This window comes from Heteronotia binoei, chromosome 12, assembly GCF_032191835.1.
Source record: "Heteronotia binoei isolate CCM8104 ecotype False Entrance Well chromosome 12, APGP_CSIRO_Hbin_v1, whole genome shotgun sequence".
Lineage (NCBI taxonomy): Eukaryota > Metazoa > Chordata > Lepidosauria > Squamata > Gekkonidae > Heteronotia > Heteronotia binoei.
The window spans coordinates 72023431-72046958 of NC_083234.1; the positions used below are offsets into that span (position 1 = coordinate 72023431).

General features: G+C 49.6%; 1 protein-coding gene and 1 non-coding gene across 2 annotated transcripts in view; both read left to right on the forward strand.

Annotated features, from left to right (window-relative positions):
- CFAP77 (cilia and flagella associated protein 77) overlaps nt 1-23528 on the forward strand; it is a 172682-nt gene that overhangs the window by 120729 nt on the left and 28425 nt on the right. The window lies entirely within an intron of this gene.
- Nucleotides 455-523, forward strand: TRNAA-UGC (transfer RNA alanine (anticodon UGC)). Its single transcript has one exon. It is a non-coding gene; the product is annotated as a tRNA-Ala (tRNA).

The window sequence follows — 23528 nt, forward strand, 5'->3', positions numbered from 1 at the left end:
GTCCCTGGCCGCCCCCATGGGGCATCCTCCAATCAGATCGCTCCGATCCGGGCTCCAGCTTCCCATCTTTACAAGCACTGCCTTGCGCGAGCCAGAATTTGCCAACGGAGAGGTTGCCCTCTGCTCCCAAACCGACATTTCCACCGCATGCATCCTTTCCTCTGGGCCTCTCTGTCACAAATAGGCTTGGCTGCTTACTTGGCCAGATTTTGGGGGGGGGGGGGGGGGGGGGTGGGAGGGGGGAGATTTTTAAAGCCTTTTGATCGCTTATAAAAGATGCCCTTGACTAAACGGGCAGCGGGCAGCGGCGCTTTTTAAGAAATGTTAATTACATTTAATTGCTTCCCAAAACTGCGGATGGCGGGCCTGTCTTGGAAGAGGCGGTCTCAAACAGGAGGGAAAGGCCTCTTCAAAGGTAGGCGGTGCCAGAATGCTGCCAGACGCATGAGGAGGGGCTGTGGCTCGGTGGAAGAGTCTCTGCTTTGCATGCAGAAGGTCCCAGGTTCAATCCCTGGCATAAGCAGTTAAAAGGTGACGTGACAGCAGGCCCATAGCTACAGGGGGGCCTGGGAGGGGCCAGACCCATCCTTTCAAACCCCCCCTTCCAACTGTATGATCTGTCCATCGGTGGGTCCCCAATCTGTCCCCTTTTCTCACCACCACTCTGAACAAATAGTGGCATTGCTGGTGGTCTTTTCGCTTTCTTCTCTCCCCTTCCCTAACACAGTGTGCAGAGCAAAGTGGGGGTGGGGGAGAGTCAAGAGTGTCTCTCTGAGAGAGGGGCACATAAGAAAGGGGTGGGGGAGCAGAAGGGGGTGTGACTTCCCAGGCAACGGGGGTTTGCTTGTGGAACTCAAGGCAGCTTACAGTGCTAAGAGCCCAGGGCCACCAAAATTTGGTGGCTCCCCCCGTTCCCCTTCTGCTTGCAGCCCTCCCGGCCTGCACACACAGCCAGCAACTGAGTCGCTCTTTGCCCAGCTTGCATGGGGCGCTGCTGCTGGTGTCATCGCCAAGTTTGCCTCTCTCTACCTCTTCCGCCCCTTCCCGCAGTTTCATCAAAGGGACTTTGAAGAAGGTGCCTGCAGGCTGCAGCAGGGGTCGCAGGCGGTGGGGCAGGCACTCAGACGATGAGATATGGCCTCCAAGATTTTGACTGCCTAGGGGCCTCCACAAGGTTTAATCCAGCACTGGACCTGTGGGCCCCCAAGAGAGCCAGTTTGGTGTAGTGGTGAAGTGCGTGGACTCTTATCTGGGAGAACTGGGTTTGATTCCCCACTCCTCCACTTGCACCTGCTGGAATGGCCTTGGGTCAGCCATAGCTCTGGCAGAGGTCCTGTCCTTGAAAGGGCAGCTGCTGGGAGAGTCCTCTCAGCCCCACCCACCTCACAGGGTGTCTGTTGTGGGGGGAGAAGGGTGGGGTATAAATCTGCAATTCTTCTATAGCAGTAGACTTGAGTTCTGAATGCTAGTCAATGTAATATGTCCCTTTGCTCTTGTTCCTTTGGTCCCACTGATGGACCTCCGGATGGCACCTGGGTTTTTTGGCCATTGCGTGACGCAGAGTGTTGGACTGGATGGGCCACTGGCGTGATCCAACATGGCTTTTCTTATGTTCTTGCGTCAACCAGCATTGTTAAGGTTGGGAGTAGAGAATCCCGTGTCCCCAGCTTCCGTTTTCCATTGCCATACAGAGCAGCGATGAGAGAAAAATACATCCATCAGGCACCTGAGGGCATGGCATCACTTCCAGCAAAATCCTTAGTCCTATCTAGGACTCACTGGAAACTCTATGGTTTTATCATAGTTTCTGGCAATTCCTAGAGAGGCAATATGTAATTTTCTGAGTTCCCTGACAGTCATATCATGCTGTTGCTGTCAGCCCCACCTCCCCCCGTGTCAGCCCCACCTCCCCCCGTGTTCCCACTCTGGCTGGTTGGTCAACCCTGGCAGCCGTGTTTGGAAACAGGGTTGGAATTACTTGTCAGCAAACATTCATTGCCATGGAAATGTATGAAGTTAGTGATTTTATAAAGCAGGGGTCTCCAACCCCCAGGTTGTGGACCTGCACCGGTCCGTGGCCTGTTACCAACCAGGCTGTGAGTTGTATAATTATTTCATTATATATTAAAATGTAGTAATAATAATAATAATAATAAGAAGAAGACTACATTGGATTTATATCCTGCCCTCCACTCCAAATTTCAGAGTCTTAGAGTGGCTCACAATCTCCTTTACCTTCCTCTCCCTGTGAGGTGGGTGGGGCTGAGACAGCTCTCCCCAGAAACTGCCCTTTCAAGGACAACTCCTACTAGAGCTAATGCTGACCCAAGATCATTCCAGCAGCTGCAAGCGGAGGAGTGGGGAATCAAACCCGGTTCTCCCAGATAAGAGTCTGCACACTTCACCACCACACTGAACTAATATAAATAAAGTGCACAATGGTATTATCCCGAAACCTCCCCCACCCCCGCCCGGTCCGTGGAAAAATTGCCTTCCGCAAAACCGGTCCCTGGTGCCATAAAGGTTGGGGACCGCTGTTATAAAGAACAAGCACTTGAAGCTGCATTCTACCAAGCTCGCTCCTATCTCTTCTCTTAGGTTTGCCAGGTCCCTTCTGGATGCCAGCAGGGGATGGGCAGTGGGTAGGGTTGCCAAATCCAGGTTGGGAAACTCCTAGAGATCTGGGGATGGAGCCTGGAGAGAAGAAAGACCTCAGTGGGGCATAGTGCCATAGAATCCACCTTCCAAAGCATCCATTTTCTCAGTCTAGGGGGACTGATCTGTGTAGTCTAGAGATGAGCTATAATTCCAGGACAATACCCAGATCCTACTGGAGGCTGGCTGTCTTCTCTATACCTTGCCTGGCAGCATTTCTCTGATACTTAGTGGCTCAGAAGTCACATGTGGCTTTCTGACATGCCAACCGTGGCTCTTCTGAGCACTGCTCCCCGATGCGGTACCTGCCCCATGCTTCACAAAAATGGGCAGGGCTCTTGCCTAGTGGGACCTGTGGCTGGCAGGTGGTTCCCACCTTGAAACAGCCACCGCCAGAGGAACAGGTAAGCTGTCAGCCTCCCTGAGGTGCAAGCCTCCTGCCAGGGATGGAAGTCAACAGTGTTCCCTCTAAGCTGAGTTAGCGTGAGCGAGCTCACAGATTTTTAGCCTGCAGCTCACACCTTTTTGTCTGAGCTCAGGAAGGATGACCCCAGAGCACACTAATTTACGCAGTAGCTCACAGCTTTAATGCCAGTAGCTCACAAAGTAGAATTTTTCCTCACAAGACTCTGCAGCTTAGAGCGAACATTGGAAGTCAACATGGCTCTTGGGGCAGATGGGATTTGCTACGGCAGCTCTTCATGAAGCCACGGACTGAGTACCATGCAGGCCTGTAACCACAGAGGGGGGGGCACAGGAGGGCACGGCCCCTCCACCCAGCCCCCCCTTCCACCTGTGTGGCCTCTCCTTTCCCCACTGCTCTCCCTGCAGCACCGTTCTCACCACTGTTGCCGCTCTCCCCAGGCTCTTCCCACCCTGTTCCTGCCTCCCCCGGTCTCCCTGCAGCCCCATTTTCACTGCAGCTGCTCTCCCCGGGCTCTCCCCTGCCTCTCCCGCTCTCCCCGCACTGCCCGCAGCCCTGTTTTCACCGCCGCTGCTCCCCCGGGCTCTCCCCTGCCTCACCAGGTCTCCCCGCATCCCGTTTTTGCCACCGCCGCTCTCCTCACAGCCCCATTTTCACCGCCGCTGCTCTCCCTGGGCTCTTCCCACCCCCAAGAGTGTGTGTGAGAGAGAGAGCTGGGGCCGGCGGCTGGCTGCTGGAAGAAGCAGCCAAGCCTCCATGCCCAACCCACCCAAAAATTTCTGGCTACGGGGCTGGTACCATGCCTCTCAAGTTTCAGCCCCAAGGTTTTTCTCAGCCCTGTTCTTGGAAAAGGTCTAGCTAGATATTCCAGGGACTGAACCGGTAAAGCAGCAGCCCTTCCAGTCAATGGTTCTGCTTGTTCCCTCTTCCCATCCTGGTGCAAGACACATAGCTTTGGGCATCTCCTCAAAGCCTCGATAACATCTTGGCGCTTTTTCAGCCCAAGCAGAGCAAATGTGAAGGCGTTCGTAACGGCACGCACTTCTAAGCACAGCAATGAACATCGGATAAATCTTTTTAAGCGTTCTGTTTACAGCAGAATTTATTCTTCTGACGGCTTCCTTGCCGACGAGCCCTCTGAGCCAAATAACAGATCTTCCGACGCTTAGAAAAAAAACATTTTCTTCATTGGCTGCCCATGGCGAAGTAATTTATATCGCTCGTCCACCTTCCAATTATGAGGAGGGCGTTTGAAAGCTTATGGAAATCCGGGGTCATCCACATCAGCAGTGGCTGTTTGCCAGAATCTGCGCAGACCCTTTTTGTGGGCAAAAAGGCATTTAAAAAATTTAATTTAGTAAGTTAAAAAAAATAATAATAACCAGACATGCACACAACCCATTGATTTGGCGGAGTTTTGCTGGCGTTCAGACTCCAGGAAAAATGATCCCCGGACACATTTTCTGCCCAGGTGTTTTGTTTTCTTTTCGGCTTATTATTTCCTTCACCCACGAAAGGGAAAATGAGGACAAATGGAGATCATTTTGAAAATGAACCTCAAGGCCTCTCAGCGGCTTTATTGCCAGGGTCGATTTAGAGCGCTATCTGTAAAGACGTGTGGAGCCTGCAATGTGACAAGGCGATGCATTTTGCGAGGGTCTGAAGGAAAAGAGGACTCCTCTCTGCCTGCCTGCTTCTCATCCTCCAGGGCCACAGGCCCCCAAGGCCCTTGCAACGCTAATTCTATGTACAGAGAGTGCCAGTTTGGTATAGTGGTTAAGTGCACGGACTCTTATCTGGGAGAACCGGGTTTGATTCCCCACTCCCCCACTTGCAGCTGCTGGAATGGCCTTGGGACAGCTATAGCTCTCGCAGAGCTGTCCTTGAAAGGGCAGCTGCTGTAAGAGCTCAGCCCCAGCTGCCTCACAGGCAGGCAGTATTCCCTCTAAACTGAGTTAGTGTGAGCTAGATCACAATTTTTTAGCCTCCGGCTCACACATTTTTGCCTCAGCTCAGCAAAAATGGCCCAAGAGCAAACTAATCGATGCAGTAGCTCACAACTTTAATGCCAGTAGCTCCCAAAGTAGAATTTTTGCTTACAAGACTGCACAGCTTAGAGGAAACATTGCTCACAGGGTGTCTGTTGTGGGGGAGGGAAGGTAAAGGAGATTGTGACTACTCTGAGACTCTGAGATTCAGAGTGGAGGGCGGGATATAAATCCAATATCTTCTTCTTCTTCTAATTGAATTCACCTCTCTCACAAAGCACTAATAAATTACAAATGGCCCTTGATAGCTTGACTTTTGGAGCGGAGGCCTCCCTGTGTCTTTTTAGCATCCGTGTTCCCTCTCCTGCCATTAGCTTTCATGCTCACCGGGCTACAAACAATTAAAAAAGAGAACCAAATGCCCAGTGGCCCTCTTTCCTAATTAGGTGCAAGAGCTGAGGCTTTGGAGAGTGGCTAAGTGCTTCAATTACTTTGCTCCTCTCCTGCCTCTGCTGTCCTTGTTAGACCAGACAGGTCGGTTACCCAAAGGGAAACAATTAAGGCTAGCGAGAAAGAGGCGGGGATGGGGGACGCCAGCCTGTACCTGCTGTATAAGCAGAGGGCCGTGTGGGTAGGCATGTCTCTGATCATAGAATCACAGAATCATAGAGTTGGAAGGGACCTCTAGGGTCATCTAGTCCAACCCCCTGCACAATGCAGGAAACTCACAAATACCTCCCCCTAAATTCACAGGATCATCATCGCTGTCAGATGGCCATCTAGCCTCTGTTTTAAAACCTCCAAGGAAGGAGAGCCCACCACCTCCTGAGGAAGCTTGTTCCACTGAGGAACCGCTCTAATGGTCAGGAAGTTCTTCCTGATGTTGAGCCGGAAACTCTTTTGATTGAATTCCATCCCATTGGTTCTGGTCCTACCTTCCGGGGCCACAGAGAGGCAACAGATGCTATGCTGAAAACATGGTGCCTCTACCTCAAAAAATACCCCCCAGGCCCTAAATACCCAAGGAATTCTTCATCATTAGGGGCCACAGAAAACAATTCCACCCCATCCTCTAGATCAGGGGTGGCCAACAGTAGCTCTCCAGATGTTTTTTGCCTACAACTCCCATCATCCCCAGCCATTGGCCATGCTGGCTGGGGCTGATGGGAGTTGTAGGCAAAAAACATCTGGAGAGCTACTGTTGGCCACCCCTGCTCTAGATGACAGTACTCGAAAATGATGATCATATCACTTCTCAGCTGCCTCCTCTCCAGGCTAAACATGCCCAGCTCCTTCCACCTTTCTTCCTAGGACTTGGTCTCCAGACCCCTCACCATCGCTGCTGAGCTGCAGAGAGAGACAAATTAGGGGCAGAGAGTTTGGCACTGATGGTTCATCCGTTACCATTTTGGAAAGATGGTGGGATAACCATCCATTTGTATGGCCATTTTATGTAATCCCACCATGGCGCAACATTTGTAGGGGTTGCCAGTTAGGGCTGCCAAGGCCCAGGTCGGGCGGGGATGTCGCTGGCACAATGACATCACTTGCAAGTGATGTCATCGTGCTGGCGATGTAACGCGTGGCTGCTCTAAGTATTTCCTAGTGTACCGCAGAGTTTTTCCCTCTCAAATTGCTAGAGCGTCCAGGAAAACCATAGAGTTTTCCTGGAAACGCCTAGAGTGGCTGTGCACGATGTCACCGACGTCACTTCTGGGTGACATCATTGCTTTGCGCGTGTGTGAAAGTCCCCTGCCGGACTTGGCAACCCTATTGCCAGTTCTGGGTGGGGAAATATCTGGAGATGGGGGGCGGAGCCTGGGGAGGGCAGGGTTTCAGGCGGGGAGGGACCTCACCAGCGTACGATGCCATAGAGTCCACCCGGGGCTTTTTTTTCAGTAGAAAAAGCCCAACAGGGACTCATTTACATATTAGGCCACACCCCCTGATGTCACCATTGTTTCACACAGGGCTTTTTTGTAGAAAAACCCCAGCAGGGATCATTCGCATATTAGGCCACACACCCTGATGCCAAGCCAGCATTCCTGCTTAAAAAAAGCCCTGGAGTCCACCCTCTAAAGCAGCCATTTTCTCCAGGGGGACTGATCTTGGTTGCTTGGAGATCAGTTGTAATAATGGGAGATCTCCAGGTGTCGGCTGGAGGTTGGCAAACTTATAATGTGTTGTCTGTATAATGGACAGGTTTAAGGATAATCTGATTTCAGCCTCTTGTGTGAGAGGTTTGACCTGGCTGCCTTCTGTTAGAAACCACCACCACCACCCCCCACGCCCAAACACACCAGCTCTTCAAAAGATCTCTAGGCTCAGAGAAAGTAGTGGTGGGACCACTAGAATGCAGTGTGCCAAAACATCTGGAGGGCCTATGGTGAAAGCTCTGCCCATGGAAACTGGTGTTGTTGTTGTTCAGTCGCACAGTTGAGTCCGACTCTTTGCGACCCCATGAACAAAGTCATGCCAGGCCCTCCTGTCTTCCACCATCCTCTGAAGTCTGCTCAAATTCATGTTAGTTACATCAGTAATGCTGTCCAGCCAGCTCATCTTTTGCCATCCCCTTCTTCTTTTGCCTTCTGTCTTTCCCAGCATCAGGATCTCCTCCAGGGAGTGCTCCCTTCTCATTTGGTGGGCAAAGTATTGGAGCTTCCGCTTCAGCATCTGACCTTCCAGAGAACAGTCTGGGTGGTTTTCCCTGGGGACAGACTGATTTGATATTCATGCAGTCCAAGGGACTCTCAAGATTCTTCTCCAGCTGGTGCCCCCCAACAAATGCCACGCTGTGGACTCTGAGCCCCTGGAAACCTCTTCCAATATTGTCTATAAAATCTCCTCCCCCTCCTCTATCTCTTCCTCCTTTCCCCACCTGTCTCTGAATTACTTTTGCTAATTGTAAAATGATAGAAGAAGTTTACATTGAATTTGCAAGATGGCCCCATAGTGAGGATCAAAAAATCTACATGGGCCCCCTGGGGATATGGGTGGGGTTGCCCGCCCCCCTTTCTAGGGGACAAGGAGGGAAATCTGAAAATGTGTTTATTTATAGATTGCCTTTCAACTAAAAGTCCCCAAGGCAGTGTGTACAAAATGATAAAATACAGTAAAATCAATAGAAGGGCCGTTTACAGTAAAACTCAGTTGAAAATGCTACAAACAATAAAGTGCCACAAAATCAATAAAAAACAATATTCTGATGGTACCACGCACCTGACGCACCATTCTTACAGATCTAATTGAAAGGCAAGTCTTCAAACCTGTCTGGAAGGCCTTCAGTTTACCCTTTCCCTACGAAGGAAAGCAAAAGCAGATGTCACCCAAAAAGCCCAGAGTAAAAAAGAGAAGTAAAGAATATCCGGGGGGGGGGAGGGGGGAGGGAGGAATATGTGACTAGCCTGGTTTTAATCTTCTGGAATCAACTGAGCCCTGAAGAACTGACAACATGAGCATCTCCAGCTAGATAAATATAAAAGGTGTCGTTTCTAAAGGGGGGGGCAGAAGGTCTAGAAAGCCAGAAAATGGCCCACCTGCCCCTGTTTAAATATAGATAACCAGAGCATACGGTGGTCAGAATGAGAAGCCCAGCTTCTAGGGTCTCCCTTTTAGGATTAGTTTATACATCCAGCAGAATCAGGTGGCGAAACCATTCTTGGGACATACCACTTCACGACTAGGTAGGAGGGACTCCTTATTTACGGTTGTCAACCTCCAGGTGAGGCCTGGAGTTGTCTTGGGATTACCACTGATCTGCAGACTAGAGATCGGTTTCCTTGGATAAAATGGCAGCTTTAGAGAGTGAGTGGACTCTGTAGCACTTCCTTTCCGCAGACTCTGCCTTTTCCTGGCTCCTTCCTCAGATCTCCAGGAATTTCTCAACCCAGGGTTGAGGGTTACCAACCCTGCCTGTGTTACAAACAGATTTTCCTCTACTTTCCATTCTAGCCAGTTTGATGTAGTGGTTTAGTGTGCGGAATCTTATCTGGGAGAACCGGGTTTGATTCCCCACTCCTCCACTTGCAGCTGCTGGAATGGCCTTGGATTAGCCATAGCTCTTGTAGGAGTTGTCCTTGAAAGGGCAGCTTCTCGGAGAGCTCTCTCAGCCCCACCCACCTCACAGGGTGTCTGTTGTGGGAGAGGAAGGTAAAGGAGATTGTAAACTGCTCTGAGATTCAGAGTATAGGGCAGGATATAAATCCAATATCATCATCATCATCTTCTTGCTTTATTAATTTTGAAATGAAAATGTGGGGTTGTTTTCTGTTGTCCCAGAAGGTCGGGCCAGAACCAATGGGTTGAAATTCAATCAGAAGAGTTTTCGGCTAAACGTTAGGAAGAACTTCCAGACAGAGTGGTTCCTCATGGAACAGGCTTCCTCAGGAGGTGGTGGGCTCTCCGTCTTCGGAGGTTTTTAAAGAGAGGCTAGATCACCATTTGACAACCATGATGACTTTGTGAACTTAGGCAGATAATGGGAAGGAGCCATTATTTTGGGGGGACATGGTGGAATGGAGTTCCGGAATCTGTTTGTTGAAACAGAATTCTCCATAAATGTTTCAAAGCTCATGAGGGGCACCTGTATGTTTCTCCTTCATTTCCCTCTTTGAGAGTTTTGGCACCTTTTTCCAGAGGAAAAACCCTGGGGCAGGAAGGGCTGCATCAGTGCTTAGTTCTCATGGCCCTTTCTCACATGCCCAGAGAAATGCTGATTGCCACATTGGAGCCAAGAAGCAATTTTTCTCCAGGCCAGTTTGGCCAGGGATCCTGGAGAGTTAATTTGCCATCCTCTGGGCTTGGAGCAGGGGTCACTGGGGTGTGTGTGTGTGGGAGATATCTGTGGATTCCCTGCATTGTGCAGAGGGTTGGACTAGATGACCCTGGAGGTCCCTTCCAGCTCTGCGATTCTAATGTTGGGACTCAGGATGCTAAACCTCTGGGAATTTTCCAACCTAGAACTCGCAAGCCTAATGTGATTGGATCCTCTGTACAGAATTGCACAACCCCTGATCCTGTGAATTTAGGGGATCAGGGGTTGTGAATTTCCTGCATTGTGCAGGGGGGTGGACTAGATGACCCTGGGTGTCCCTTCCAACTCTATGATTCTATGATTCAATGAACATGCTGGAGAAACACCTTCTCCCTGGCATGTTTTTCTGGGCACAGGGCTATCTCCCCAGGAGAGCATTAGGGTTGCCAACTCCAGGTTGGGAAATTCCTGGAAATTTGGGAGTAGAGCCTGTGACTAGATAGAGTTGAGGAGGGGAGCATTTTTTAAAAAAAATGTTTCACTTCACCTGTAACCCATGCAGTATGGCCCACTTGACGCCACTGACAGTATCCATTGGAGACCAAGCCCTATGAGGAAAGGTTGAGGGACTTGGAAATGTTCAGTCTGGAGGAAGGGAGGTTGAGAGGTGACTTGATTGCTCTCTATACATATTTGAAGGGCTGCCACTTAGAGGCGGGCAGGGAGCTGTTCCTGTTGGCAATAGAGGAGAGGACTCACAATAATGGGTCTAAATTAAGGGCGGGAGGGTACCGGCTGGATATCAGGGAAAACTTTTCTACAGTCTGGGACCAATTTCCCACTAGTCTTATGTCGCTCTCACTCTCCTCTTCTCCGCGGGGCTTCTGTCGGATTTCACACCATCTGCCCCGGGGCTGCAACTCGTTCCACCTCTTTCACGCAGCAAACAAGATCCTCTAAAAACCAGTTTCTGTTTGCCGCGTGAAAAAGGCAAAGCAAGTTGCAGCCCCGGGGCAAGTAGTGTGAAATCTGATGGACGCCCCGGAGAAGAGGAGCGTGAGAGCGGCATGAGGCTAGTGGGGAATCGGTCAGAGTTGTTCAACAGTGGAATCAGCTCCCGAGGGAGGTGGTCAGCTCCCCTCACTGGCAGTCTTTAAGCAGCATCCAGACAAAACACTTGTCAAGGAAGCTTTACTATCCTGAGCCCGCTTGCAGGATAGGGCAGGATGTAAATCCAAAAATTAAATTAATTTAATCTGATTAAAACCGCAGGGTATTTTCAGAAACACCGGTTGTAGTTGCTATTCTGCGTCCTCCATAATATCTATTGCAAGGCCAGCAACACGGGGACATGCAGTGACCGTCTTTTAAAATTAAAACGAGCAAAGGGAGATGTGCCCCCAAGGCTACGACCCAAAACAATTTACATCCTGGCAGCTGGCAGGGATGCAAAGCTCCTCTCCGGTAATCTGTTTGGGACTTTTGTTCTTGACATTTATGCTCCACCGCCTTTATGCCGAAAGAATGCCCAAGGTGGCTTACAGATAAAATGATTTGAATGCTGAAAGGAAAAGGGAAAAAGTCAAGCTGTGACAACAAACCGAGCCATAGGAAAGAGTTTAGAAACCTGAATGGACAAATTTGATGCAACCACTTGGCTTCAGAAACCTATGGGCCTGAGTGGTGGGAAATAAATCTGTTCAATAGATGGATAATGTATGCACCCACTTCTATACTTTACACCAGAGGTGGCCAAACTGTGGCTCAGGAGCCACGTGTGGCTCTTTCACACATATTGTGTGGCTCTTGAAGCCCCCACCACCCGTTGGCCGGCAGCTTGGAGATTGTATTTAAAGTGAAAGTTGTTTTCTTTCCACCTTTCCTTACTCCTCTCCCTGCCCAACTATCTTCCTTCCTTCCTTCCTTCCTTCCTTCCTTCCTTCCTTCCTTCCTTCCTTCCTTCCTTCCTTCCTTCCTTCCTTCCTTCCTTCCTTCCTTCCTTCCTTCCTGCAGCTCTCAAACAACTGACTTTCATATCTTGTGGCTCTCAAACATCTGATGTTTATTCTATGTGGCCCAGGCTGAGAGAAAGCAGCAGAGTGAGTGATTTTATAGCAACCAGTGGAAGGGAATTGGCTGTCTAGTGTCATCTGATTTGCAGCAGCATCAGATAGATAGATGATAGATAGATAGATAGATAGATAGATAGATAGATAGATAGATAGATAGATAGATAGATAGATAGATAGATAGATAGATAGATAGATAGAGGGGGGAGGGGGGGAGAGAGAGAGATTTACTATCTTGCTCCATCTCAAAGGTGGTGTGTACTTTTCCTCTCCAAATGTATCCTACAATCCAGGGCTGGTATCAGCATACCCAGAGGTGTGGGAGCTGACAGGGACCATAGTTTTTGACAAGGCCCACTACACCACAGCTAGGATTGTCAGGTCCCTTCTGGCAACCGGAGGGGGATGGGGGGAATTATGAGATGGAAAGGGAAAGGCCTAGGCCTCGTTGCTGGCATCACACAGGAAGTGATGTCATCATGCCACCAATGGGCAAAAACTCTAAAACTAGCTTCTACCATAGAGTTTTTGCCCAAATACCAGAGCATCACCCAGATATCATTGGCACAATGATGTCACTTCCTGTGTGACACTATCCACGAGGCCTAAGTTCCCCCTGCTGGCCAGCTGATCGACAGCTGGGGGTAGGGCCTGGCGTGGGAGACCCCGGCCTCCAACCCTAACCAGAGCCCCTCAACCAAGCACTGCCAGGAAAGGACCTGCGGGGGATGTACAGCAGCGGCACTGCTGGAGGGCACCGTGGTGGCATTCCTGTCTGCACACATGACCCGGCACCATTGGGGAAGCAAAATATGGTCAGCTTGAAGATTCAGGAGAGGGACAGGAGAGGGAAGGACCCATGGGAGGAGGGGATATGGGTGGGTGAGAATGAAGCAGGGTTGCCAGGCATGGTCGTCATGCTGGCAGGAGGATTTGGGGGGCTGTCCAGGAGTGTATGGGGGGGGGCATCCCCAATGTGATGACATTATGCAGAAGTGATGTCATCCCGCTGGTGATGTTGGGGGCAACACTCAGCTTTTGGGGCAGCTGCTATGGTTAAAGCGGGGCTCAGACCATAGAGTTTTGCCCCAAAAGCGGAGCTTTACCATGTGACATCGCTGACGCAATGATGTCACTTCCCCTGGGAACCCTAGAAGAGAGGAAGGCATGAGTGGTGTCCAGAGAAGGAGAAGGGCCCCCTCTTCCCAGGGAACCCCAAAATCTGGAACCACCCCTGCTACAATCAGCTTTCTTCCCAAAGTGTAGAATCAGCCGAATCAGTGGAATCAACTGAATGCCGGTTTGGTGTAGTGGTTAAGTGTGAGGACCCTTATCCGGGAGAACCGGGTTTGATTCTCCACTCCTCCTCTTGCAGCTGCTGGAATGGCCTTGGGTCAGCCATGCCTGTCATAGGAGTTGTCCTTGAAAGGGCAGCTGTTGTAAAAGCTCTCTCAGCCCCACCCACCTCACAGGGTGTCTGTTGGCGGTGGGGGGGGGAGGTAAAGGAGATTGTGACTGCTCCGAGACTCTGTGATTCAGAGTGTAGGGCGAGATATAAATCCAACATCTTCTTCTTCTAAAGAGGCATTACGTGATTGGTGGTGGTGGGGGAGACTTTTTGTAAGCCCCGACTTAAAGTTTTACTGCTGGAAACTTTTCAGAGGAAACTGACACGCAGGCCCCGGAGTGCAGAGACACCGCTTTGTCTCTGGTGGCTGGCTCAGAGGTTGGCGTCATGCATAGATTTTAATTTTAACAAAATAGCTGTCTCCGGCGAAAGGATCATCAGCCTCTAAAAAGGGTGAAAACTCGTCTCGAGCTGAACAGGCCCGGGTGCTGTCATTGATTTTCCAGGAAGAAGAAGAAAAAACAGCCTCTGGCTACTCCACCAAATTAGTAGTCACTGATGACCAATTATTTTGCCCCGCTGTGAACGGGAAGGCGGAACTTAAAAATCCGGTTTGTCAGACCCAGGGCTCTTCCCCCGAAACGCCTTTCAACCGGTGTGTACTTAAAATCCCTCAGAAGGTTCTGACGCTTCCCGGGGAAGTTTCATCCTCCGTATTAAAAAAAAAAAAAAAGTTTTAATGAGCTATGGGGGTATGATGATGAGCCATCATAAGAACAGCCTGTTCCTGTCTCGGTAGAGAACTATTTCGCCAAACAGGCGAATCACAGCTGTCAGGATTTATACACGCAGACACCCGAAAAAGTGTCAGCCTCATATTTGCAAATTATAATTATCGTTTCCCCTGCGTCTCCCTCTCTGGTGCCTTCATTTTAGAGCAGGCCTGGCTTGCCTGCCGGTTATCGGTTGCGCGAGCACCGAAGGCTCATCTCGAGTGGAAGAGATTTACCTGGTTTGTAGCTCATTTAAGGCCTACACCGTTTTGATTTTAATATTGTTAATACTTCATTATGCTTTTTTTCTTAAAGACTTATTTGGCAGCAAAGGGGCCCATTAAAAAAAAATAAAGTGGCAGGTTTCGTTTGCGAAGGGAAACAGCCGAGCGCCCGTTCTCAGTTAAGTGCCTCCTGGCTCTTGAAGATAATTTAGCAGAGGAATTTATTAAAAATACAGGAAGGAAAAAAAATGTTGAGTGAGTAATGATTTTGAAAGCACGCATAAATGAATGTTGGAGTGTTTAGGGAGAAGCGACACGAGAAGCAGAAGCTGTCGGGGGAAGTTCCAGCACCCTTCGGGGAAGAAGAGACGGGGAACTCGGGAGAGAGAGATGGAGAGAAAGGGATAGAGATACGGAGATAAAGGGCCAGTTTGGTTCTCAGTTATTCCATTGGGTTTTAAGGGACCAGGTAAACAGGGTGCAACATGGAACAGAGTTCAGATGGGCAAAATTTGATTGGTGGCCCAGAAACGGGGTAGGGTTAGTCAGAGACAAGTTTAGCTCCCATCCCAATAGGATTTGATTGGTGGCCCAGGTAAACAGAGTGCAACACAGAACAGAGTTCAGATGGGCAAAACTTGATTGGTGGCCCAGATACTGGGTAGGGGTAGTCAGGGACCAGTTTAGCTCTCATCCCAATAGAATTTGATTGGTGGCCCAGGTAAACAGGGTGCAACACAGAACAGAGTTCAGATGGGCAAAACTTGATTGGTGGCCCAGATGCTGGGCAGGGGTAGTCAGGGACCAGTTTAGCTCTCATCCCAATAGGATTTGATTGGTGGCCCAGGTAAACAGAGTGCAACACAGAACAGAGTTCAGATGGGCAAAACTTGATTGGTGGCCCAGATACTGGGTAGGGATAGTCAGAGACAAGTTTAGCTCCCATCCCAATAGAATTTGATTGGTGGCCCAGGTAAACAGGGTGCAACACAGAACAGAGTTCAGATGGGCAAAACTTGATTGGTGGCCCAGATACTGGGCAGGGGTAGTCAGGGACCAATTTAGCTCTCATCTCAATAGGATTTGATTGGTGGCCCAGGTAAACAGAGTGCAACACAGAACAGAGTTCAGATGGTCAAAACTTGATTGGTGGCCAAGATACTGGGTAGGGATAGTCAGGGACCAGTTTAGCTCCCATCCGAATAGGATTTGATTGGTGGCCCAGATAAACAGGTTGCAACACAGAACAGAGTTCAAATGGTCAAAATTTGATTGGTGGCTCAGATCCTGGGCAGGGGTAATCAGGGACCAGTTTAGCTTCCGTCCAATAGGATTTGATTGGTGGCCCAAGTAAACAGGGGCAACGCAGAACAGAGTTCAAATGGGCAGAATTTGATTGGTGGCCCAGATACTGGGTAGGGGTAGTCAGCTCCTGTCCCAATAGGATTTCCAAGTGTACCCGCTAGGGACACAGTAGGGTTGCCTCCTCTGGGTTGGGAAATTCCTGGAGATATGGGAGGATGGAGCCTGGGTAGGCTTGCCAACCTCCAGGAGTTGATCCTCCATGTGATTGTTTGTGAATTCCACCAAGCTGATACTTTATTGTATTTATATTGGGATTCCTTGGGAACCTTACTGTACATTGTATACAAAAGTGTGAATTCTTTGTAATTATTGTATGATCGCCTTCAGGATATTATTGTCAATATATATATATTAGTAATTTTGGTCACTATAACCTTTGGTTGTTGTTATGTATGTGGACTCAAGGGAAGACTTTGGGCGTTCCTGCCAGGCTCATTGGAGCCATATGGATTGAGCTTGGGGACTTGGGAACAAAGGGCTACAGGATTCAAGTCCCTGCAGCCCAGGACCAATCACAAGCCCCCACTGGTTTGAATTACCCAATAACATGCTTGCGCAGGAACTCAGAGATGTATATAAGTTTGGCCCCATTGGCCCCGTCCCCAACCTTGGAATGTAGCCTCATACTATGTTACTCCTATTAAAGAGCTTGTTATCACTTATTCCGTGACTCCTCCAAGCGTAGAACCCACTATACAATAGTTGTTTTCCATATATACTCCTAAGTGACCTCTCTTCCAGTGTTTCAAACCTCCAGAAGGCAGCTGGAGATGTCCTGGAATTAGAACTGGTGGTAGGAATCAGTTCCCCTGTAGAAAACGGCCACCTGGGAAGATGGACTCTATGGCGTTATTATACCTCATTGATGTCCCTGCCCTCCTCAGGCACCACTCCAAAATCTTCAGGTAGTTCCCAACACAGAGCTGTCAACTCTAAGCCTAAGGAGGGGAGAGACCTAAGCATGGCATACTGCCATAGAGCCCATCTGCCATGTTCTCCAGGGGAACTGAACTCTGTGGAGAACAGTTATTATTCTGGGAGATCTTCAGTCCCCACCTGCTAGCTGGCAGTCCTAGGGGTGGGTGTGTGTAGGTGCGTCTTAGGACTTTTCATATCTTCTTCAAAAGCCTCCAGACAGAGAGCCAGTTTGGTGTAGTGGTTAAGTGCATGGACTCTTATCTGGGAGAACCAGGTTTGATTCCCCACTCCTCCACTTGCAGCTGCCGGAATGGCCTTGGGTCAGCCATAGCTTTCATAGGAATTGTCCTTAAAGGGCAGCTTCTGGGAGAGCTCTCTCTCAGCCCTACCCACCTCACAAGGTGTCTGTTGTGGAAGAAGATAAAGGAGATTGTGAGCCACTCTGAGACTCTTATTCAGAGAGAAGGGCGGGGTATAAATCTGCAGTCTTCTTCTCCATTAATGGAATCAGGATAGTAGACTGAGGCTCGTGGTGTGGTCAGATCCAGAAAAAGTAGATCAGGAAAGAAGAGAGAACGGAACCGGCTTCTTGGCTCTGCAGTTGGGAGGGGGAGAAGCCTGTAGAAACCAGCACAGTGGGTCCAGTCACCAAATCAAGCTCTCCCATGAGGGCCACTAAAGGCTTTAGTTGGCTTGCCAACCTCCAGGTGGTGGCTGGAGATCTCCTGGGATTACAATTGATCTCCAGGTGACCGAGATAGGATCACTTGGAGCAAATGGCTGCTTCGGAAAGTGGACTCAATGGCATGATACCCCACTGAAGTCCCTCTGCTCCTGACACCCTTCTCCCCTCAAGATCCACCCCCAAAATCTCTAGGTATTTCCTAAACCAGAGCTGGCAACCCTAGTAAACAATACTCTACTAAACCCAGATAACTCTGTTGGGAGGAAGCAATTTAGAAGTATCAGGGGAGAGTGAACATAAGAAGAGCCATGCTGGATCAGACCAAAGGCCCATCCAGTCATAAGAATACAAGAGAAGCCATGTTGGATCAGACCAGTGGCCCAACCAGTCCAACACTCTGTGTCACACAGTGGCCAAAACCCAGGTGCCATCAGGAGGTCCACCTGTCTGGCCAGAACTCTAGAAGCCACCCCCCCACACACAAGCACCAAAAATACAGAGCCTCCTTGCCCCAGGCAATGTTCTGTCTAGACCTTGTGCCTAATAGCCCCAATGGACCTCTGCTCCACATGTTTATCCAATCCCCTACTACTGTCCAGCATTCTGTTCATGCAGTGACCAACCAACTGCCTCTAGGAAGTCCACAAACAGCATCCCAGCAACTGATTTACAGGGCCATTCTTCCTCTGGTATTGGTGGGAGGAAGTATCCATCAAGATTAGTAACCACTGAGGTGCTGTCAGGTTCCCTGTCAGTTGAGTCAGAATGTCAGATGGTTGTGCTGTACTGAGGCGTTCATTCATATTCAGTCATTCCTATTTATTTGCATTACATTGCATTCCATGTAGTATGTCATTATAATCTGAAGTGTGTATTCATTTTCCACCTTGCTCAAACATGTACCTGATTGTGCCTATTTTGGCCATTCTCTTGCTGTAACTTTTCACAAGATGAGCAGGAGAAAGACTTTGAGCAGGGCTTTTTTTGTAGCAGGAACTCCTTTGCATATTAGGCCACACACCCCTGATGTAGCCAATCCTCCTGGGGCTTACAGTAGGCCCTGTACTAAGAACCCTGTAAGCTCTTGGAGGATTGGCTACATCAGGGGTGTGTGGCCTAATATGCAAAGGAGTGCCTGATACAAAAAAAGCTCTGGGCAGTGGAACTGTTATCTGGTAGCCCTGTCATTGACTGGCTTTGGCCAGACAACCTTGAGCATCCAGGGGAGACTCTCTGTTATACGCCTAACCCTGGGAACCTAATGGACAGCAGCTGGCCTTAGCTTATACACCTTTTTTGCTTAGTATATTATTGGTTTTGTTTGTAAGTTACTCTATTTTTGGCAATGGCTTCATAGCACGAAGGTCCAGGGGTTGTTTTGTAGAAAAATAGGTGGTGGAGCTCATTAGCATAACTCATTAGACTATGCCACCACCACCCCAAGCCAAAAGCAACCTAATGCAAGAAAGGAGAGCCCAGGCAAGTGAGGCCTGCTTGGGTTGGCTAGAGATCCAGCCAGCCCAAGCAGGCCTCGCTTGTCTGGGGCTCTCCTGGGCCATTCCCCCCCCCCCATCAAAATGCCAGCAAGTTACCCAGCACCCTAAATCACATAAGAAGTGGAGAATGGGTGGCACAGGCTTCTCCAAGGGTTAATGAGGGCTCCTGAGGGCATGGCAAAGTTCCTGGTGGCTGGCTGCCTGCCCACTCTCCTAATCCACGGATTGTTCTGCAGCTGCACCTCCTATTCAGTGGACAAAGTGGGTGGGGAGGAAGAGGGGGAACCCTCAGAAAGGTTCAGGAGCTGCACTCCTGTGAGCTCATGATGAGGTCAAGGCCTGCGAAGGTCCATTGCAATGTATTGATCTCTAATAAAGTTCAGACCCTTTCTGTATGTGCTGAGTTGACTGGGATCGATAACTGGCATAACCTCACAGGTGCACTGAACCCACACCCACCATTTTTATGCTCTGTCACATCTGCCCCCCCCCCACTTCCTACGGAGTTCCAAACAAATGTTTGAAGGAAGGGAAAGCAGGGGAGAAGTTTAAGTTGAGCTTTGCACCTTTGAGGAAAACACAGACCCACGCAACATCTGTCCTATCATGATCCTGGGCCTAGCAAGGCCTGCAGGCCCCAGGGAAGCCTGCTTAGGAGTACTGGGAAGAGCCTACATTTCTCAGGATCCCCTCTATCCCTCAGATTGGGTAGCAAGGATTTTGGAAGGAAACAGGTCCAGAAAGGAGTGGGGCCTGGGAAGAGAATATATAAAGGCTAAGCTCAGGCAGGGTGGGTTCTTTTCCTAGCAGGCAGAGCTGAGGAGGAGCTATTGCCAGGAAGAGACCCTTGCCTTTAGAGGAAGGGTGAGTAGGCTAGGTCTGACTGAGACAGTAGGGACAGTACAGTCAGACGGGTTAGGGCAGTTGTTTATTTTCCCTTCACCCTTTTACTTTTATTGCACCTTGTTAATTTATATTGCACTGAAATAAACTCTTTTGTTGGTGTTGTTCACTCTGCCTGGTCCTCATGTAGGGTTGCCAAGTCCAATTCAATAAATATCTGGGGACTTTGGGGGTGGAGCCAGGAGGCATTAGGGGTGGAGCCAAGATCAAGGCTGTGACAAGCATAATTGAACTCCAAAGGGAGTTCTGGCTATCACATTTAAAGGAACAACACACCTTTTCAATTCCTTCCTTCCATAGGAAATAATGAAGGATAGGGGCACCTTCTTTTGGGGCTCATAGAATTGGACCCCCGGGTCCAATCCTTTTGAAACTTGGGGGGTATTTTGGGGAGAGGCACTAGATGCTATACTGAAAATTTGGTGCCTCTACCCCAAAAAACAGCACCCCCACCCGAGCCCCAGATACCCACGGATCAATTATTCATGATTTTCTATGGGAATAATAGAGTTCTCACCAGACATTTCCCTCCCCTCCCCCCGCTTTCTGACAACCCTGAAGAGGGGGGAGGGCCTCCAAACCAGGGGATCCCCTGCCCCCACCTGGGGATTGGCAACCCTATCCTCATGCCTATTATTTGGCCTAAGCTACAGGAGGCCTGAAGGGCTTGGGAGGGAACTCTGGGCCTTCTTAAGGGGAACCTTTAACTTGGTAAGACCCCTCCTGAGTCGTGACACCTCCCAACTCCAATTCTGCCCAGGGTCATAGGGTTGCCAAGCTCCAGGTGCGGGCTGGAGTTCTCCAGGAATGACAACTGATTTCCACATGACATAGCTCAGTCTCCCCCAGTGCAAATGGCAGCTTTGGACAGTGGAATCTACTGAATGACATATCTGCTGAGCTCTTTCCCTTCCCCAGACTTCACCATCCCTAGCCGCTGCCCCCAGATTTCCAGGACTTTCCCAAACTGGAGTTGGCAACCCTAGTGGTAGGGCTGGCCCCAACTCAGAGTTGTGGTAAGACTCAGAAGCTGCCTTGAGAAACAAACACATTAAACAGGCAGCCCCCGTGATCTATAGCTTTCCCCTCCAAGTCTAGAGAAAAGATGTCTCTTCTGATATGAATGGCCTCTCGGGGTGCATAGCATTAGATTGTGCACGTAGCATCATTAGGAAACATGGGCGTAGATTAGGCTTCTCCGAGGTACGCAGCGTGAAATAATTAGTAATAAAAGTCACGGCAGGGGCTAAGGAAGCCCAGGGAAAAACAGGAAATCTGCATTCATGCCAAATGGCCTCTGGCACTGGATTAAAAAAAAAATTGACAGCAAGTGTCATTTAAAAGCTGGTCAGTGTGGACTTCAAAAACCCAAACAAGGGACTGAAAAGGAGACCCTCTCAAGCAGTCGATGTCTACTGCTCAGGTTAGAAGACTGCAGATTTATACCCTGCCCTTCTCTCTGAATCAGAGACTCAGAGCGGCTCACAATCTCCTATATCTTCTCCCCTTACAACAGACACCCACGAGGTGGGTGGGGCTGAGAGGGCTCTCACAGCAGCTGCCCTTTCAAGGACAACTCCTGCAAGAGCTATGGCTGACCCAAGGCCATTCCAGCAGCTGCAAGTGCGGGGGTTGGGAATCAAACCCACTTCTCCCAGGTAAGAGTCGGCACACTTAACCACTACACCGTACTGAGAGAACTTTGACTTTGGACTTGCCGTAGACTAGACATGGGACCAATACTCTCTCTAAGCGACGATTCTACTCTGTGAGCTACTGGCATGAAAGTGGTGAGCTGCTGCACAAATCAATCTGCTCTGGGGCCATTTCACCTGAGCAAAAACCAAAAGGTGTGAGCTGGAGGCCGAAAACCGGTGCACTAGCTCACGCTCATTCGGCTTAGAGGGAACACTGCATGGGACCCTCTGCATAGATGGCGCGTGCTCTATGACCGAGCTAGGAGTCCTTCCAAAGATCCGTCTCAGAAATGCCGGTTATTTCATCCAGGGTAAAATTCACTCCCCCTTTCCTGGATGGCCCAGGCTAGCCTGATCTTCTCCACAGAAGCTAAGCAGGGTCTGTTGTGATTCAGACTCGGATAGGAGATCCTGGATATCCTGGGTGATCTCCCATCCAAGAACTAGCCAGGACTAACCCTACTTAACTTCTGAGGAGATCAGGCTAACCCAGACTATCCCAGTCAGGGCACGAGGAGGAGGAGAAGAAGAACAATAACAAGAAGACTGTAGTTTTATACCTCGCCCTTCTCTCTGAATCAAAGACTCAGAGCAGCTCACAATCTTCTATCTTCTCCCCCCACAACAGACACCCTGAGGTGGGTGGGGCTGAGAGGGCTCTCACAGCAGCTGCCCTTTCAAGGACAACCTCAGCCAGAGCTCTGGCTGACCCAAGGCCATTCCAGCAGGTGCAAGTGGAGGAGTGGGGAATCAAATCTGGTTCTCCCAGATGAGAGTCTGCACACTTAACCACTACACCAAACTGGCTCTGAAGGCTGTATCTATGCTGAAGTTAAGACCACCTATATTCAGAGCAGAGGCAAGGTCTGAACTGTGGACTTCATAGGAATTGCCAGGAGGCCATGTGGTATCCCAGCAGTAAAATCACTGAATCGTGGAAGAGCCAGAGATCAGAAAGGAACCCAGCAAGCTGAAAGTTCTTCCTCACAAGAACTGTTGTAGGTAGGGTTGCCAATCCCCAGGTGGGGGGCAGGGTTTGGAGGCCCTCCCCCTGCTTCAGGGTCATCAGAAAGCGGGGTGGGGGAGGGAACTGTCTGCCGGGCACTCTATTATTCCCCATGGAGACCAATTCTCATAGGGTATAATGGAAAATTGATCTTTGGGTATTTGCGACTCGAGGGGGGGGGCTGTTTTTTGAAATGGAGACACCAAATTTGCAGCATAGCATCCAATGCCTATCCTCAAAGGACCCTCCAAGTTTCAAAAAGATTAGACCTGGGGGTCCAATTCTATGAGTCTCCAAAGAAGGTCTCCCCATCCTTCATTATTTCCAATGGAGGGAAGGTACGCAGTTCCTTTAAATGTGATGGCCAGTGCTCCCTTTGGAGTTCAATTATGCTTCTTACAACCTTGCTTCTGGCTCCACCCCAATGTCTCCTGGCTCCACCCCCAATGTCTCCTGGCTCCACCCTCGAAGTCCCCAGATGTTTCTTGAATTGGACTTGGCAACCCTAGTTGTAAGGAGGGAATCAGGAAGGGTACACCAGCCCTGTAGCCAGAAAATTTTAGACTGGGGGAAGCAGGGGATAAAATTTTAGGCAGGGGTGCCACAGGGCACAAAATGAGATCACAAACTTTAAAAAAAAACCTGGGCAGCCTGCTCGTTCCCCTGTCGTGCCATCACAGTGGTACTCTGAGAGTTATGTTCTTATGTACAACATAGTCATAATTACAATAAAAGACTTAACATATTGGTATCTCATAATAATAAAATCAATTAATTAATAAAACAATTTAAAACAGTTGGTGGTAATAACAGATAATAGCAGTTGGAGAGCCAGTTTGGTGTAGTGGTTAAGTGTGCAGACTCTTATCTGGGAGAACTGGGTTTGATTCCCCACTCCTCTACTTGCACCTGCTGGGATGGCCTTGGGTCAGCCATAGCTCTTGTAGGAGTTGTCCTTGAAAGGGCAGCTGCTGTAAGAACCCTCTCAGCCCCACCCACCTTACAGGGAGTCTGTTGTGAGGGAGGAAGATAAAGGAGATTGTGAGCTGCTCTGAGACTCTGAGATTTGGAGTGGAGGGCGGGATATAAATCTAATATCGTCTTCATTCAGTTACGATGACGTCAGTATTTCTTGGATTCCTCCTGCTGTTGTAGGCCTCAAAGGTCAGCTGGAAGCAAGCCGGAAGAGTACGGTCTTGCAGGCCTTTTGGAACTGAGCGAGGT